General features: G+C 57.5%; 1 protein-coding gene across 3 annotated transcripts in view; it reads left to right on the forward strand.

The window, feature by feature from the left end:
• TSPAN4 (tetraspanin 4) overlaps nt 1–17,085 on the forward strand; it is a 628,454-nt gene that overhangs the window by 113,008 nt on the left and 498,361 nt on the right. Inside the window, exon 2 of one of the 3 annotated variants that reach the window (XM_068147771.1) lies at nt 523–617. The exons of 1 other annotated variant lie outside the window; for it this stretch is intronic. The gene's annotated coding sequence lies outside the window, so the exon portion shown is untranslated. Of the gene's footprint in view, nt 1–522; nt 681–17,085 lie in introns of those variants that run through there. One more of the 3 variants, XM_068147772.1, reaches the window with a different exon arrangement.

Below are 17,085 nucleotides of genomic sequence, written 5' to 3' on the forward strand. Positions count from 1 at the left end.
ACCTCCAGGGATGGGGACTCCACCACCTCCCTGGGCAGCACATCCCCAGGGCCAATCTCTCTTGCTGGGAAGAACTTTCTCCTCACCTCCAGCCTAAACCTCCCCTGGCACAGCTTGAGACTGTGTCCTCTTGTTCTGGTGCTGGGTGCCTGGGAGAAGAGCCCAACCCCCACCTGGCTCCAACCTCCCTTCAGGGAGTTGGAGAGAGCAATGAGGTCTCCCCTGAGCCTCCTCTTCTCCAGGCTGAGCAACCCCAGCTCCCTCAGCCTCTCCTCACAGGGCTGTGCTCCAGACCCCTCCCCAGCTTTCTTGCCCTTCTCTGGACACCTTCCAGCAACTCAACATCTTTCCTAAACTGAGGAGCCCAGAACTGGACACAGGACTCAAGGTGTGGCCAAGGCAGTGCTCAATGTCCCTCTTAAATCGAGATTTAGATTGAGATTGGTTTATCAAGGCTGCTCCTGAAGCATTTCCCTCTGCCTGCCTGCTGTCCTGAGGAGCCTCTTGGCTTGTGTCTTGCAGGGCCACCTCTGAAGGGGAGGCTGCTGTTGCTGTGGGGAGATCAAAAGCCACTTCCAGCTGCATCTCCTGAGTCATCTGCAAGCCCACCAGGCGCAGTGAGTCTCTCCTACACACTCTCTCTGTGTTCCCCAGAGAGGATTCCTCAGCTGTGATCTGTGGTAATAATATTCCCCCTCCCCCCATCCCCCTTTATTTCTACTTTGTCAGTTCACTGATTTGATTTGCCAGTCCCAGGCCCAATGGATCCATGCCTGCCCCCCCACCCACCCCTCCCCACCTTGTACTGGAAGCTCAGCATTGGAAAACCTTCCTTTCTGCCCCCCTGCACACCTGCTGCTGGTGGTGGTGGGGGGGTGATGGAGCTCAGTGTGGCCTGGCTGTAGATTCACAGTGTCTAGAGAATGGGTTGGGTTGGAAGGGAGCTTAAAGATCATCCAGATCCAGGGATGGGGCAATGACCACCATGGCCAGGCTGGTTTGAAAGCTCTCCCAGCTCACCCAGTCCAACCCCCTGCCCCAGCAGGGCACCCCCAGCAGGGCACCCCCAGCAGGGTACCCCCAGCAGCACAATGCCCAGGGGGGGTTGGAAGGGACCTCTAGAACTCACCCAGTCCAACCTCCTGCCCCAGCAGGGCACCCGCAGCAGCTTGCCCAGCAGCACAATGCCCAGGGGGGGTTGGAAGCTCTCCACACCAGGAGACTCCACAACCTCTCTGGGCAGCCTGCTCCAGGCCTCCAGCAGCCTCACACCAAACAACTTTCTCCTCCTGCTCAGCTCCAACCTCCTGGCTGCCACTCTGTGCCCCTTGCTGTCCCTTGTGCTGTCCCTGGGCAGCACTCAGCAGAGCCTGGCCCCAGCCTCTTGCCCCCCACAACTCCTTCAGCTCTTGCTGAGCATTGCTCAGCTGCCCTCTGGGGCTGCTCTACTGCAGGCTCTCAGCCCCAGGGCTCTCAGCCTTTGCTGCTCCCAGAGCTGCTCCAGGCCCCTCAGCAGCTCTGCAGCCTCCCCTGGGCTCTCTCCAACAGTTCCCTGTCCCTCTGGGACTGGGGAGCCCAGCACTGGACACACTGCTCCAGAAGGGCCTCCCTAGGATGGAGTAGAGGGGGCAAACAACCTTCTTTGCCCTGCTGGCAACACTCTTCTCCATGCACCCCAGGACCCCATTGGACTTCCTGGCCATGAGGGCACATTACTGGCTCATAGGGAACTTGCTCCCTATCAGCACTCCCAGGTCCTTCTCCTTGGAGCTGCTTCCCAGCATGTCCCCCCTTCCCTGTCCTGCTGCAGGAGGTTGTTCCCCCCAGGGGCAGGATTAAAATAAGTGGGAAATGCTGGAGGGAGTGGGGGACCCTTGGACAGCTGAGTGGCATTGACTGTGGCATGGTCCCTGGGCTGCAGCCAGAGAAGTGTGGCCAGCAGGGCCAGGGAGGGGATTCTGCCCCTCTGCTCCACTCTGCTGAGACCACAGCTGCAGCTCTGGGGCCAGTTCTGGAGCCTCTGTGCCAGGAAGGCTCTGGAGGAGCTGGAAGGTGTCCAGCGCAGGGCCAGGAGGAGGAGCAGAGGGCTGGAGCTGCTCTGCTCTGCAGACAGCCTGAGAGAGTTGGGCTTGTGCAGGCTGGAGAGGAGAAGGCTCCCAGGAGACCTTCTGGTGGCCTTCCAGGAGCTGCAGGGGGCTCCAAGCAAGCTGGGGAGGGACTTTGGAGGGGGTCAGGGAGGGATAGGACTGGGGGGGATGGAGCAGAAGTAGAAGTGGGGAGCTTGAGATTGGCTGTGAGGAAGAAGTTGTTGGCCAGGAGGGTGGTGAGAGCCTGGCCCAGGCTGCCCAGGGAGGTGGTGGAAGCCTCCTGCCTGGAGGTGTTTGCAGCCAGGCTGGAGGTGGCTGTGAGCAAGCTGCTGTGGTGTGAGGTGTCCCTGCCCATGGCAGGGGGTTGGAGCTGGCTGAGCCTTGAGCTCCCTTCCAGCTCTGACAGCTCTGTGATTCTAGGACCCAGGTTTTCAGGTTGTGGGGTTGGGCCTAAGGGAACTCTTTGTGCTTAGGTAAGTGATTCTTCTAGGAACTAATGGCAAGGGCAGGAGGAAACAATGATTTGAAAGGGAGAACAACCAGAGTCCCCAGAAGCTGTGTTGCAAGGTTCCAAGGCAGAGAAGAGGGCAGGCAGAGTGTTTCTGGGCTCTGTCAATACTGAGGAGGCATCAATTATACATAGCTTGTAAAACAAGAAAGGTCTGGGGCCAGGGAGCTGTTGTGCTGTGCCTGGAAGGACAGAGGCAGCTTGCAGCCTGTGCAGGGAATCAGAGCTGTCAGGAGTGGAATACTGAGGGGGGAAGAAATCATTTCAGTCAGAAGTGCTAAAGTCAGCCTGAGTTGAAGGGAAAAGAAACAAGCAATTGCTTGGCTGGCAAGCTGCCTGCAGAGCTGCAGCCATGCCCTGGGAGGGCTGGGTTCTGTGTTAGGAGTGTTGCTCAAGCTCCTTCCTGATCTCTGGCATCAGGGTTGCTTCAGTCTTTGACTTCCAGTCCTCTCTCTGTCACTATGGGGAAAGCCTTGGGTGCCCCCCTGGTGCCACGGGGAGCTCAGCACTAGGGAGGAACAACCTCCTGCAGCAGGACAGGTGAGAGGGGACCTGCTGGGAAGCAGCTCCCCAGAGAAGGACCTGGGAGTGCTGGTAGGGAACAAGTTCCCCATGAGCCAGCAGTGTGCTCTCATAGCCAAGAAGGGCAATGGGGTCCTGGGGTGCATGGAGAAGAGTGTGGCCAGCAGGGCAAGGGAGGTTCTCCTGTCCCTCTGCTCTGCTCTACTGAGGGCACAGCTGAGTCTTGCATGCAGTTCTGCACTCCCCAGCTGAGGAGGGACAGGGAGCTGCTGGAGAGAGCCCAGGGGAGGCTGCAAAGCTGCTGAGGGGCCTGGAGCAGCTCTGGGAGGAGCACAGGCTGAGAGCCCTGGGGCTGTTGAGCGTGGAGAAGAGCAGCCCCAGAGGGCAGCTGAGCAATGCTCAGCAAGAGCTAAAGGAGCTGTGCCAACCCCTTTTGCTCCTCTCCAAGCTAAAGCTCCCCTGGCACAACCTGAGCTCATTTCCTCTCATCCTCTGGTTAGGTACTGGGGAGCAGAGGCCATGCTCTGTTCCTTCCTGGGGGGCAATCACCTCTGCTCACCCCTGCTGGCTGGCTGCAGGCTGGCAGGCTGGCACTCTGTCACCTTGCCCTCCAAATGTCACCTGGGGAAGCTCCCCTCAGAGCCTGGCTGTTTCCTGGCTGCTTCCTGGCTGTTTCCTGGCTGAACAGCCTCCCTTGAGAGGGGGGCTGTCCCTGCTGTGCCAGTGACTGGGGTCTTGCTGGGACTGGCAGCTATAAAGCATTCCCTCTGAACTGAAGATGAAAGGGAGGTATTTCCCTGCTCCTTCCCCAGGGCTGATGGAAGAGGAGGGAGCTGGGTTGCTTTTCTTCAGTGCAACTCCTCTCAGGTATCACAGCAGTGGTTGGGAAACTGGGAATGAAAGGCAGCTGTGCCCAGAGGCTCCTGCCAGCACTGGCAGGACAGGGCACATGGCTCTGCTGGCCTCACCTGGGTGGGGAGGGAAGCAGCTGATTTATGCCCTGGGCACTCCACTAAGCTCCAACCCTCCTGTGCAGATGTGAGACCTCCTGTAAAACCTCTTTGCTTCCTCAGAATCACAGCATCACAGAACTGCCAGGGCTGGAAGGGAGCTCAAGGCTCAGCCAGCTCCAACGCCCTGCCATGGGCAGGGACACCTCACACCACAGCAGGTTGCTCACAGCCACCTCCAGCCTGGCTGCAAACACCTCCAGGCAGGAGGCTTCCACCACCTCCCTGGGCAGCCTGTGCCAGGCTCTCACCACCCTCCTGGCCAACAACTTCTTCCTCACAGCCAATCTCAAGCTCCCCACTTCTAGTTCTGCTCCATCCCTCCCAGTCCTGTCCCTCCCTGACACCCTCCAAAGCCCCTCCCCAGCTTGCTTGCAGCCCCCTGCAGCTCCTGGAAGGCCACCAGAAGGTCTCCTGGGAGCCTTCTCCTCTCCAGACTGAACAGGGAGAGAGACTGAATTGGGGGAGAACAAGTTAGAGGTCAGAGTTTGATCTGCTGCTGTCTGGTGTAGCACAGGGCAGGCAATAGAGTGAAGAAGTTCCTGTGGCTCTGCACTGCAAATCCCAAAGTCAGCCTTGCTCTGGCTCCCAGCATGGGGTGAAGAGGTTGGCTGCTCCCCCTGCTCTGCCCTGCTCACAGCTGTTCAGAGATCCATGGAATAGGTTGGGTTGGAAGGGACCTTCAAGATCCAGTTCCAACCCAACTCCCATCAGCCCAGGCTGCTCAGGGCCTCATCCAGCCTGGCCTTCAACCCCTCCAGGCAGGAGGCAGCCACAGCCTCCCTGGGCAGCCTGTGCCAGAGTCTCCCCAGCCTCACTCTCAACAATTTCTTCCTCCTCTCCACTCTCAGTCTCCTCTCTCCCAGCTCAAAGCCATTGTTCCTCAGCCTGGCACTCCCAGCCCTTGTCCAGAGTCCCTCCCCAGCTCTCCTGGAGCCCTTCAGGTGCTGGGAGGCTGCTGCTGCTGTCAGGCAGAGCTGTGCCGTGGCTGTGAGGCAGGAGCAGCAGTGTGAGTGCTTCCTAGTGGGGAGATCTGGTGGCAGGATGCAGGGTGGCTGCCCATGGGAGAGGGCCACAAGAGAGATGCTTTTGCCTCCTCTTGGTGCATCCTCATTGTTGCTTTCACCTTGGTTCCTGGGATGCAATGATGTGGCTCAGAATGAATCAGAGAGTTGCCTGGGTTGGAAAAGCCCTCTGAGGTCATCAACCCAACCCCACCATGGCCACCAAACCATGGCCCCAAGTGCCATGGCCACAGGTGTTGAATGGAATGGAATTAACCAAGTTGGAAGAGACCTCAGAGATCCTCCAGTCCAACCTCTCACCCAGCACCATCTGATCAACTCAACCATGGCTCCAAGTGCCTCAGCCAGGCTCTGCCTAAACACCTCCAGGGATGGGGACTCCACCACCTCCCTGGGCAGCACATTCCCATGGCCAATCTCTCTTGCTGGGAAGAACTTCCTCCTCACCTCCATCCTAAACCTCCCCTGGCACAGCTGGAGACTGTGTCCTCTTGTTCTGGTGCTGGCTGCCTGGGAGAAGAGCCCAACCCCCACCTGGCTCCAACCTCCCTTCAGGGAGTTGGAGACAGCACCTGCAGACAACTGTACAGCAACTGTAGATAGTATCTGGAACCCCTCCAGCCATGGGGACTCCACCACCTCCCTGGGCAGCCTCTGCCAGGCCCTGACCACTCTGACACCAAAGACATTTTTCCTCCTCTCCAACCTGACCCTCCCCTGGCACAATTCCAGGCCAGTTCCTCTCCTTCTGTCCCCTGAGACTGGGGAGCAGAGCCCAACCCCAGCTCCCTGCAGCCTCCTCTCAGGGAGCTGCAGAGAGCAATGAGGTCTCCCTCAGTCTCCTCTGCTCCAGGCTGAACACCCCCAGCTCCCTCAGCTCCCCAGCCCTGCTCTCCAGACCCTTCCCCAGCTTCATTGCCCTTCTCTAGCCTAGTGCCCAGCAGCCCTGGGGCTCACACAGCCTCCCAACCTCCCTCCCCACAGCAGGGGCAGTTGCCAGAGCTGCCAGGGGCAGGCAGTGCTGGGGTCCCCCTGGCTCTGCAGGGAGCAGTTCGTGTGCCTGATCCTGAGGAGCATGTTTGGAAGGGCTGAGCAAGGGAGCAGGGCAGGAATTGGGTGGGCAGAGGAACTGCATTCCTCTCTCAGGCTGTTTATTCAGAGCTTGCACTTCTTTTAAGGCAAAAGGGAGGCTATTTTTAGCTCGTTCCTCCCCCCCTCCCCTTTCCTCTCCCCCTCCCCTTTCCTCTCCCCTCTCTGTATGAACTCCAAACAAATTTCCCTCTTGGAGGAAAAGGTGGAGCTGGGGGGATGGAAGGGTGGAACTGAGGCAGCTTCGAGGTCCTCAACAGGGATTTTGTTTTCACCCTGCTGGGCACACAAGAGCCTCTTTACCCTGCCCAAAGAGGGGAAGCTTTGTGTGCAGGGCTGGGCAGTGAGGACCTCTGAGGCAGCGAAGTGGTGGTGGAAAGCTCATGGCCTCTGCCGCCTGAATTGGTTGCTTCTGTGATGGGGTTGGTCTCTCCTCCTCAGTATCAAGTGGGGACAAAATGAGAGGAAATGGCCTGAAATTGTGCCAGGGGAGGGCTGGATTGGATGTGAGGAGGAGTTTCTGCACTGCAAGAGTGGTTCAGGCAGGGTTCACCCTGCTGGGCTGGGCGCTGGTGAGGCTGCTCCTCGAGTGCTGCCTTCAGCTTTGGGTCCTTCACTCCCAGGAGAACACTGAGGAGCTGGAGCAGGGCCAGAGAAGGGCAACGAAGCTGGGGAAGGGTCTGGAGAAGAGGGCTGGGGAGCAGCAGCTGAGGGAGCTGGGAGTGTTCAGTGTGGAGAAGAGGAGGCTGAGGGAGACCTCATTGCTCTCTGCAGCTCCCTGAGAGGAGGCTGCAGGGAGCTGGGGGTTGGGCTCTGCTCCCCAGTCCCTGGGGATAGAAGGAAAGGAACTGGCCTGGAATTGTGCCAGGGGAGGCTTGGGTTGGAGAGGAGGCAAAATGTCTTTGGTGTCAGAGTGGTCAGGGCCTGGCAGAGGCTGCCCAGGGAGGTGGTGGAGTCCCCATGGCTGGAGGGGTTCCAGACCCCTGTGGCCATGGCAGCTGGGGCTGTGGTCTGCTGGCCATGGTGGGGTTGGGTTGCTGGTGGGACTGGCTGGTCTCAGAGGGCTTTCCCCTCTGAAACAATTCTATTCTGTGTGAGGGTCAGTCTGGTGTTGCCTGGGGATGGTGCTGTTGGTCATACTTTGCTCTCACAGCCTCCAGCTCCAAGCAGAAGCCTGTGTGGCAGGATGAAGGGGAAGGATTCTGGGGGTCATCTAGAATCATTGATTCAGAGAATGGTTTAGGTTGGAAGGAAGCTCAAAGCTCAGCCATGGGCAGGGACACCTCCCACCAGCACAGGCTGCTCAGGGCCTCATCCAGCCTGGTCCTGAACACCTCCAGGCAGGAGGCAGCCACAGCCTCCCTGGGCAGCCTGTGCCAGAGTCTCCCCAGCCTCACTCTCAACAATTTCTTCCTCCTCTCCACTCTCAGTTTCCTCTCTCCCACCTCAAAGCCATTGTTCCTCAGCCTGGCACTCCCAGCCCTTGTCCAGAGTCCCTCCCCAGCTCTCCTGGAGCCCTTCAGACACTGCAAGGCTGCTCTGAGGTCTCCCTGCAGCCTTCTCTTCTCCAGGCTGCACAGCCCCAGCTCTCCCAGCCTGGCCCCACAGGGGAGGTTCTGCAGCCTCTGCTCACCTTGGTGGCCTCCTCTGGAGCCTCTCCAGCAGCTCCAGGTCCTTCTTGTGCTGGGGGCCCCAGAGCTGGAGGCAGTGCTGCAGGCTGAATGGATGTTGCTGAGCTCCTGGTGATAGATGTTCTCCTTGAGTGTATCTGGTAGGGGGTGAAACCTGTCCTACAGAGGTGAGAGTAAAGGTAGGCACTGAACTGTCAGAAGGGTAACCAAGCTGTCCTGACACCTGCTGTACATATTGTGATGGCTTTATGCTAAGCTGCTTCTGAAGCAGAGAGAGCAAGAGCCACTCCAGCAGCTCCTTTAGGAGGTTGAGTGTGACTTTGGCTTTACCTTCCATCTGGCTACTGATTTTGCTGTGCTGTAGAAGTGCTTGCAGAAGCCAGAACCTGGGGATCTAGTCTCTGGAAAGAAGGATAGGTGCTTGGAGACTGATGGGCAGCCCAGTCTGCTCCTAAGAGCTGAAGGATCTACAAAAGAGGTCTCCAAGAGAGCTGGGAAGGGACTTTAGACAGGGGCTGGTGGTGACAGGATGAGAGGGAATGGATTGAAGCTGGAGGAAAGCAGATTGAGACTGGAGATGGGGAAGAGATTCTTTAGAGTGAAGCTGGGGAGACTCTGGCAGAGGTGACCCAAAGATTATGCCCCAAGAGCAAGAAGACAGCCTTCAGAAAAGGCAGAAATCCAGGGGGAGGCTAAGTGTTGCCAAGGAGCTGCTCTTCCCTCACACAGGGCAGGGAAGCTCAGGGAGAGGGTCATAAATAATGGACTTTATGTCCATCCCTTGCATAGCCTCTGCCTGCTGCAGTGCCCTTTGTCATCTGGAGCTGGCCCCTGCCTGGAGGTGCTCAGGGCCAGGCTGGATGAGGCCCTGAGCAGCCTGTGCTGGTGGGAGGTGTCCCTGCCCATGGCAGGGGGTTGGAGCTGGATGAGCTTTGAGCTCCCTCCCAACCAGAGCCATTCTGTGATCTTTTCCCTGCTTGAGCTGTGCACTGCCCAGGGAAGGGCCTGGCCCTGCTGCATGTGGCAGCTCAGAGCTGCTGAGCACTCCTGCAGTCCATGGGGCAGCAGCTTCAAAGGCATTGGCAAAAGAGGAAAGGAGGAGAAAGCTGAGCTGGAGCTGCTGGGTCTGTGAGCTCTGCATGGCTGAGGCAGCTCATTGCTGGGGCTCACAAGGGCTCCCCGAAGGGATCACTCCTGAATTAGATCCAAACCATCAGTAACTCCACTCATGGCTCAGGCAGTGCCCAGAGAGTCCTTCTGCTCCTGCAGGATGGCCACAGCTGGTTCTTGACTCTCAGGCCTCAGCTGGAAGATGATAGCCCTGGAGTGACAGGGCTGGGTTGGAAGAGAGTCAGAGCATCACAGAGCTGTCAGGGCTGGAAGGGAGCTCAAGGCTCAGCCAGTCCCAACCCCCATGCCATGGGCTGGTGGGAGGTGTCCCTGCCCCTCATCAGGCTGTGTTTTGCCAGGTCAGAGAAGCCCTTTTCTGAAGCAGACCTTTGATTCTCACCAGCACTCCTGAGCACCTCTCCTGGATTCAGCCCAGGGAGGTGGTGGAGTCACCATCCCTGAAGGTGATTAGGAAGAGGCTGGATGAGGCCCTTGGTGACATGGTTTGGTTGATCAGATGGTGCTGGGTGAGAGGTTGGTCTTGATGATCTCTGAGGTCCTTTCCAACCTGGTCTATCCTATCCTATCCTATCCTATCCTATCCTATCCTATCCTATCCTATCCTATCCTATCCTATCCTATCCTATCCTATCCTATCCTATCCTATCCCATTCCATTCTTTGCATGGTGAGCTGCTCCCAGCAGAGGGTTTAGGAAAGGGCTGATTCCATGACACCTAGTTGCAGCATCTAACCATCAAGTGGGGCTTGAGCTCAATCAGATATTCGAGGAGGATCTTCTGGTCTTGCTTTGGAGGCATCCAGCCTGGTGACTTTCTGCTCTGGTGTTCTGCAGTGCTTGGTTCCTTTGGGGTTGCAATGGAATAGAATTGTTAGAATAGAACTAGAAGAGAAGAGAATTAACCAGGTTGGAAAAGAGCTTTGAGATCATCAAGTCCAACCTCTCACCCAGCACCATCTGATCAACTCAACCATGGCATCAAGTGCTTCATCCAGGCTCTGCCTGATCACCTCCAGGGATGGGGACTCCACCACCTCCCTGGGCAGCACATTCCCATGGCCATTCTCTCTTTCTATGAAGAACTTCTTCCTAACCTCCAGCCTAAACCTCCCCTGGCGCAGCCTGAGATTGTGTCCTCTTGTTCTGGTGCTGGGTGCCTGGGAGAAGAGCCCAACCCCCACCTGGCTCCAACCTCCCTTCAGGGAGTTGGAGAGAGCAAGAAGGTCTCCCCTGAGCCTCCTCTTCTCCAGGCTAAGCAACCCCAGCTCCCTCAGCCTCTCCTCACAGGGCTGTGCTCCAGACCCCTCCCCAGCTTTCTTGCCCTTCTCTGGACACCTTCCAGCAGCTCAACCTCCTTCCTAACCTGAGGAGCCCAGAACTGGACACAGGACTCAAGGTGTGGCCTAAGCAGTGCTGAGCACAGGGCACAATGACCTCCCTGCTCCTGCTGGCCACACTCTTCCTGATGCAGGCCAGGATGCCCTTCGCCTTCTTGGCCACCTGGGCACACTGCTGGCTCCTGTTCAGGCAGCTGTCAGTCAGCACCCCCAGGTCCCTCTCTGCCTGGCTGCTCTCAGCCACTCTGCCCCCAGCCTGTAGCACTGCCTGGGGTTGCTGTGGCCAATGTGCAGCACCTGGCACTTGGATGTGTTCAATCTCCTGCCCTTGGCCTCTGCCCCTCTGAGGAGCCTTTCATTTGCTTGGGCTGCCTTGGGGCCACCTGGAAGTGACTTTTGCTTTGCTGCTTTACAGAGGCTTTTATTGTGACAACCCTGATTGTTGTGGGGGTGCTCTGCCCTGGTGGAGAATGGAAGCAATCAGGGCACTGCGAGGGCTTTCCACTGTGGAAACCAAGCTCTGCTGCTCCCAGGGGCAGGTCCCTTTTAAGGTATCTGTTCTGAGGATGTTTTTTTAAGGATCCCCACTTCCAGATGAGAGAGGGCACTGGAGCAGGCAGAGGCTATGCAAGGAATGGAAATAAAGTCCATTATTTATGACCTTCTCCCTGAGCCTCCCTGCCTTGTGTGAGGGGAGCGCAGCTCCTCGGCAATCCTTTGCCTCCCCCTGGATTTCTGCCTCCTTTGAAGGTTGTCTTGATCTTGGTGAATAATCTTTGGCTTACACATTTGATTTCATGCCAGCAGACTAAATCTTTCTATAATGCACATTCCTCCAGGCTCTGTGTTCTGATGGAGGGGGGAGGGATTCCTCCCACTGGTCTGGGCAGCGCTGTTTGCTTCCCCGGCACCGAGGAGCGGCGAGATGTGGCTGGGGGAGAGGCACAGCCTGCTGTGCTCAAAGCCTTGGAACCCCTCCCTGCCTTGCCTTTAACCTGGAGGCACTGACACTGCTGGGCCACCTGAGCTCTTCTGCTGCTCCTGGCATGCTCTGGCTGCTGAGCCATCAGACTTACTGTGAGCACAAAAGATCAGAATGGCTCAGGTTGGAGGGGAGCTCAGAGATCATCTCCAACCCCCCTGCCATGAGCACCTCTCAACTACACTTGGTTGCCCAAGGCCTCATCCAGCCTGGCCTTCAACACCTCCAAGCAGGAGGCAGCCACAGCCTCCCTGGACAACCAGAGTCTCCCCAGCCTCACACTGCAGAACTTCTTCCTCAGCTCCACTCTAACCCTGCTCTGCCTCAGCTCCAAACCATTCCCTAGACCCCTCCCCAGCTTTGTTGCCTTTCTCTGGACACCTTCCAGCATCTCAACCTCCTTCCTAACCTGAGGAGCCCAGAACTGGACACAGGACTCAAGGTGTGGCCTAACCAGTGCTGAGCACAGGGCACAATGACCTCCCTGCTCCTGCTGGCCACACTCTTCCTGATGCAGGCCAGGATGCCATTGGCCTTCCTGCCTGCCTGGGCACACTGCTGGCTCATGTTCAGCCTACCATCAACCAGCACCCCCAGGTCCCTCTCTGCCTGGCTGCTCTCAGCCACTCTGACCCCAGCCTGTAGCACTGCCTGGGGTTGCTGTGGCCAATGTGCAGCACCTGGCACTTGGATGTGTTCAATCTCCTGCCCTTGGCCTCTGCCCATCTGTCCAGCCTGGCAAGGTCCCTCTGCAGAGCCTCTCCACCCTCCAGCAGATCAACTCCTGCCCCCAGCTTGGTGTCAGCTGCAAATTTCTTGCTGATGGACTCAATGCCCTCCTCCAGATCACCAATGAAGATGTTAAAGAGCACAGGGCCCAGCACTGATCCCTCTGGCATAAGTCCTGACCAGAAAGCTGGGATGGCAACAGAATCCCAGAACCCTAGGATGGTGAGGGGTGGTAGGGCCCCCTGGAGCTCACCCAGTCCAAAGCCTCTGCTCCAGCAGGGCACCTTCAGTAGCTTGCCCTGGGCACAATGCCCAGGGGCAGTTGGAAGGTCTCCAGAGATGGAGGTTCCACAACTTCACAGAGGGTGATGGACACCAACTGGAACCCAGGAGGCTCCATCTGGACATGATGAGAAATGTCTTTGCTTTGAGGGTGCTGGAGACCAGGAGCAGGCCTCATCCAGCCTGGCTTTGAGCACTTCCAAGGAGGAGGCAGCCACAGCCTCCCTGGGCAACCAGAGTCTCCCCAGCCTCACACTGCAGAGCTTCTTCCTCAGCTCCACTCTAACCCTGCTCTGCCTCAGCTCCAAACCATTCCCCCTTGGCCTGGCTCCAGACCCCCTCAGCAGAAGTCTCTCTGCAGCCTTCCTGCAGGATCCCTTCAGCTCCTGGCAGGCAGCTCTGAGGTCCCCCTGGAGCCTTCTCCTTGATGGTAGCTTGTGGTCCCCCAAACCCTCCTGAAAGGATGCTCTGGCTGAGCTCAAGACCTGCACTGCTGGGAGTGCTCACTGAGGATGCTGCTCAGGCTGCCTTGTGCCCTCCCTGTCTGCCTCCTGGACTCTGTGGTCTAATTCAGTGGCTTCTAAGCTCTCTGGAGCAGTGGCCTGTTGCCAAGCCTGAAGCCTCTGCCAGAGGGAGCTCCCTGTTTCTCATACATCACTGTTCTTGCCCCCAAGCTGCAGTTAATTTGGCCTATGGGAGAGGCTGCAAACCTTTACCAGGACCCTGTGAGCTGCTGCTGGGGAGCTGTTGTGTTGCTCTGAGGGTAAGGTTTGGTTTCCTTCTGCTTCACACTACCTTACACCGAAGTCTTGAATAAAGCTCTGGTTACACAAACTCCTTTGACCTGAAATCAATTGAGTAAATGCTCCAAACCTCTAGGAAAGACAAACACTCAATGGGTCCTGGAACCCCAGCAGGGTGAGGGCTGGAAGGGAGCTCTCCCAGATCTCCCAGCCCAGCCCCTGCCCCAGCAGAGCACCCCCAGCAGCTTGCCCAGCAGCACAATGCCCAGGGGGGGTTGGAAGCTCTCCACACCAGCAGACTCCACAACCTCTCTGGGCAGCCTGCTCCAGGCCTCCAGCAGCCTCACACCAAACAACTTTCTCCTCCTGCTCAGCTCCAACCTCCTGGCTGCCACTCTGTGCCCCTTGCTGTCCCTTGTGCTGTCCCTGGGCACCACTCAGCAGAGTCTGGCCCCAGCCTCTTGCCCCCCACAGCTCCTTTAGCTCTTGCTGAGCATTGCTCAGCTGCCCTCTGGGGCTGCTCTGCTGCAGGCTCTCAGCCCCAGGGCTCTCAGCCTTTGCTGCTCCCAGAGCTGCTCCAGGCCCCTCAGCATCTCTGTACCCCGCACTGGCCTCTCCCCAGCTGCTTTCTCAGGTTGAACTGAAATCTTTCCCCAGGAACATGAACTTCTCTTTCATTCCTCTGCTCTCAGAGTTTTAGTCCTCAGCTAAATGATTTTGGTAAACTCCTTCCAGGTTATTACCCTTTGCTGATGATCATTGGCCATGGGAATGTGCTGCCCAGGGAGGTGGTGGGGTCCCCATCCCTGGAGGTGTTTAGGAAGAGCCTGGCTGAGGCACTTGGTGCCATGGTTGAGTTGATCACATGGTGCTGGGTGAGAGGTTGGACCTGATGATCTTCAAAGCTCTTTTCCAATCTGGTTAATTCTATTCTATTCTATTCTATTCTATTCTATTCTATTCTATTCTATTCTATTCTATTCTATTCTATTCTAATATCTTCCCTTCTCTCTTCTCTTCCCTCTCCTCTCCTCCCCTCCCCTCCCCTCCCCTCCCCTCTCCTCTCCTCTCCTCTCCTCTCCTCTCCTCTCCTCTCCTCTCCTCTCCTCTCCTCTCCTCTCCTCTCCTCTCCTCTCCTCTCCTCTCCTCTCCTCTCCTCTCCTCTCCTCTCCTCTCCTCTCCTCTCCTCTCCTCTCCTCTCCTCTCCTCTCCTCTCCTCTCCTCTCCTCTCCTCTCCTCTCCTCTCCTCTCCTCTCCTCTCCTCTCCTCTCCTCTCCTCATTCTAATGATTAAGAAATCCTTCAGAGTCTGCCCACGAGCCCCTCCTGCTCCTCCCCTTGCCATCCTGTGTGTCTCATTCCCCAGCTCTGGATGTTAAGCAATCCTGTTGAGTGCACTCAGCTCCTCTCAGGCTGACAGCCACCCCTTGTGCTCTGGGCATCCTTGACATCGCTGCAAGTCTATCATAAACTCAGCAATTAAAATCAGTTGCCATTAGCCTGGGCTGATTTTTCACTGGGCCAATTAGGGTGCCTCCTGCTTTCCCTTTTCACAGTCTCACAGAATCACCAAGGTTGGAAGAGACCTCGAGGATCATCCAGTCCAAGCTGTCACCACAGACCTCATGACTAGACCATGGCACCAAGTGCCACATCCAATCCCCTCCTGAACACCTCCAGGGATGGGGACTCCACCACCTCCCTGGGCAGCACATTCCCAAGGCTAACAACTCTCTCTGGGAAGAACTTTCTCCTCACCTCCAGCCTAAACCTCCCCTGGCACAGCTTGAGACTGTGTCCTCTTGTTCTGCTGTTGGCTGCCAGGGAGAAGAGACCAACCCCCACCTGGCTCCAACCTCCCTTCAGGGAGTTGGAGAGAGCAAGAAGGTCTCCCCTGAGCCTCCTCTTCTCTGGGCTAAGCAACCCCAGCTCCCTCAGCCTCTCCTCACAGGGCTGTGCTCCAGACCCCTCCCCAGCTTTGTTGCCCTTCTCTGGACACCTTCCAGCAGCTCAACCTCCTTCCTACCCTGAGGAGCCCAGAGCTGGACACAGGACTCAAGGTGTGGCCTAAGCAGTGCTGAGCACAGGGCACAATGACCTCCCTGCTCCTGCTGGCCACACTGTTCCTGATGCAGGCCAGGATGCCCTTGGCCTTCTTGGCCCCCCTGGGCACACTGCTGGCTCATGTTCAGCCCACTCTGAACCACTATCCCCAGGTCCCTCTCCACCTGGCTGCTCTCAGCCGCTCTGACCTGGGGGGTGTTCAGTGTGGAGAACAGGAGGCTGAGGGGAGACCTCATTGCTCTCTACAGCTCCCTGAGAGGAGTTTGAGGCCAGGTGAGGGTTTGGCTCTGTTCCCAAGTCTCAGGGGATAGAAGGAGAGGAACTGGCCTGGAATTGTGCCAGGGGAGGCTTAGGTTGGAGAGGAGGAGAAATTTCTTTGCTGCAAGAGTGGTCAGGGACTGGCAGAGGCTGCCCAGGGAGGTGGTGGAGTCCCCATGGCTGGAGGGGTTCCAGAACCCTGTGGCCATGGCAGCTGGGGCAATTGTTTGGTGCCCATGGTGGGGTTGGATTGCTTGTTGGACCTTACAGTCACAGGGAAGATTTTACACCACAGGCTGCTCAGAGCTCTGCTTCCTGCACAGGCAGGACAGTTGGTGTGTCCCAGGCAAGGATGTGCCCACAGGATGCTTCTCTTCCTCTTCCTCAGCAGCTCATGGAGAGAGGTGATGACCAGCAGTGGGCTGCTGGGGTCCTGGTGAAGCTGACCCAGTCCTGACAGAGCTTTTCTCAGTCAGCCCCTTGCACATGGCCAGGAGCTGTGGGCTGTGTGGAGTGTTCTGTCATTTGTGTGTGCATGAGCAGAGGGCTGGAGCTGCTCTGCTCTGCACAGAGCCTGAGAGAGTTGGGGTTGTGCAGGCTGGAGAGGAGAAGGCTCCCAGGAGACCTTCTGGTGGCCTTCCAGGAGCTGCAGGGGGCTGCAAGAGAGCTGGGGAGGGACTTTGGAGGGGGTCAGGGAGGGATAGGACTGGGGGGGATGGAGCAGAACTAGAAGTGGGGAGCTTGAGATTGGCTGTGAGGAAGAAGTTGTTGGCCAGGAGGGTGGTGAGAGCCTGGCCCAGGCTGCCCAGGGAGGTGGTGGAAGCCTCCTGCCTGGAGGTGTTTGCAGCCAGGCTGGAGGTGGCTGTGAGCAAGCTGCTGTGGTGTGAGGTGTCCCTGCCCATGGCAGGGGGTTGGAGCTGGCTGAGCCTTGAGCTCCCTTCCAGCCCTGACAGCTCTGTGGTTCTCTGATGCTGTGGTTCATGGAACCTCTCCCTGCCACCCTTGCTATGGGGATAAAAGAGCAGGAAAGGGCTAAGGGCACAGCTTAGGTCCAGAGCTGCTCAGTTAGGGCTGTCTGAGCTCTTCTGCCAGGCCATGGCTCTGCACACTTGTGGTCTGCATCCCTCAGGTCTGTTTCAGGACTCATTTGCTGTGCTCACCAATCCTGAAGAAAACAATGTTTGAGCAGCAAGCTGAGGCTGAGGCTCTTCCCCTCTGCTCCTGGAAGCTGCCTTTCAACCCAGGCTGAGGAGCTGAGGGACAGCTGAGTCCCTGGGAGCCTCAGGGCAGAGTTATTTGGTAGCAATAAACCCATCAGTGGTGTGGTGAATGTTCCTCCCCTGGCTCTCCCCTGGCTCTTGGAGCAGCCCCAAACTCCTCTTGGAAGCAACCTGCCGGCTCAGGAGCTCCTTGCTGCTCCCACTTGCATTTTGCTTGCATTTCAAGGGCCCTGTCTGCAACAGGAAGGTTGCACAGGAGCTGGGGACTTGGATTTGTGTTCTCCAGAGGGAGATTTCCAGCTGCCATAGTGAGAGGAAAGTGGATTCGTTCCTGGCAGCCCTCTGCCTGCACTTGAGCCTCAGGGGAGCTGCTTCAGGCACTTGGATACTCGGTGGAAGGAGTCCACCCCCAGCTTCAGCTGCCTGCAGGGCTGCTGTGTCTGCCCCAGTCCTGTTGGCCTCTCCTTC

This window comes from Melanerpes formicivorus, unplaced genomic scaffold (genome assembly GCF_026170545.1).
Source record: "Melanerpes formicivorus ecotype bairdi unplaced genomic scaffold, bMelFor1.0.p_v2 SCAF_16, whole genome shotgun sequence".
Classification (NCBI taxonomy): domain Eukaryota; kingdom Metazoa; phylum Chordata; class Aves; order Piciformes; family Picidae; genus Melanerpes; species Melanerpes formicivorus.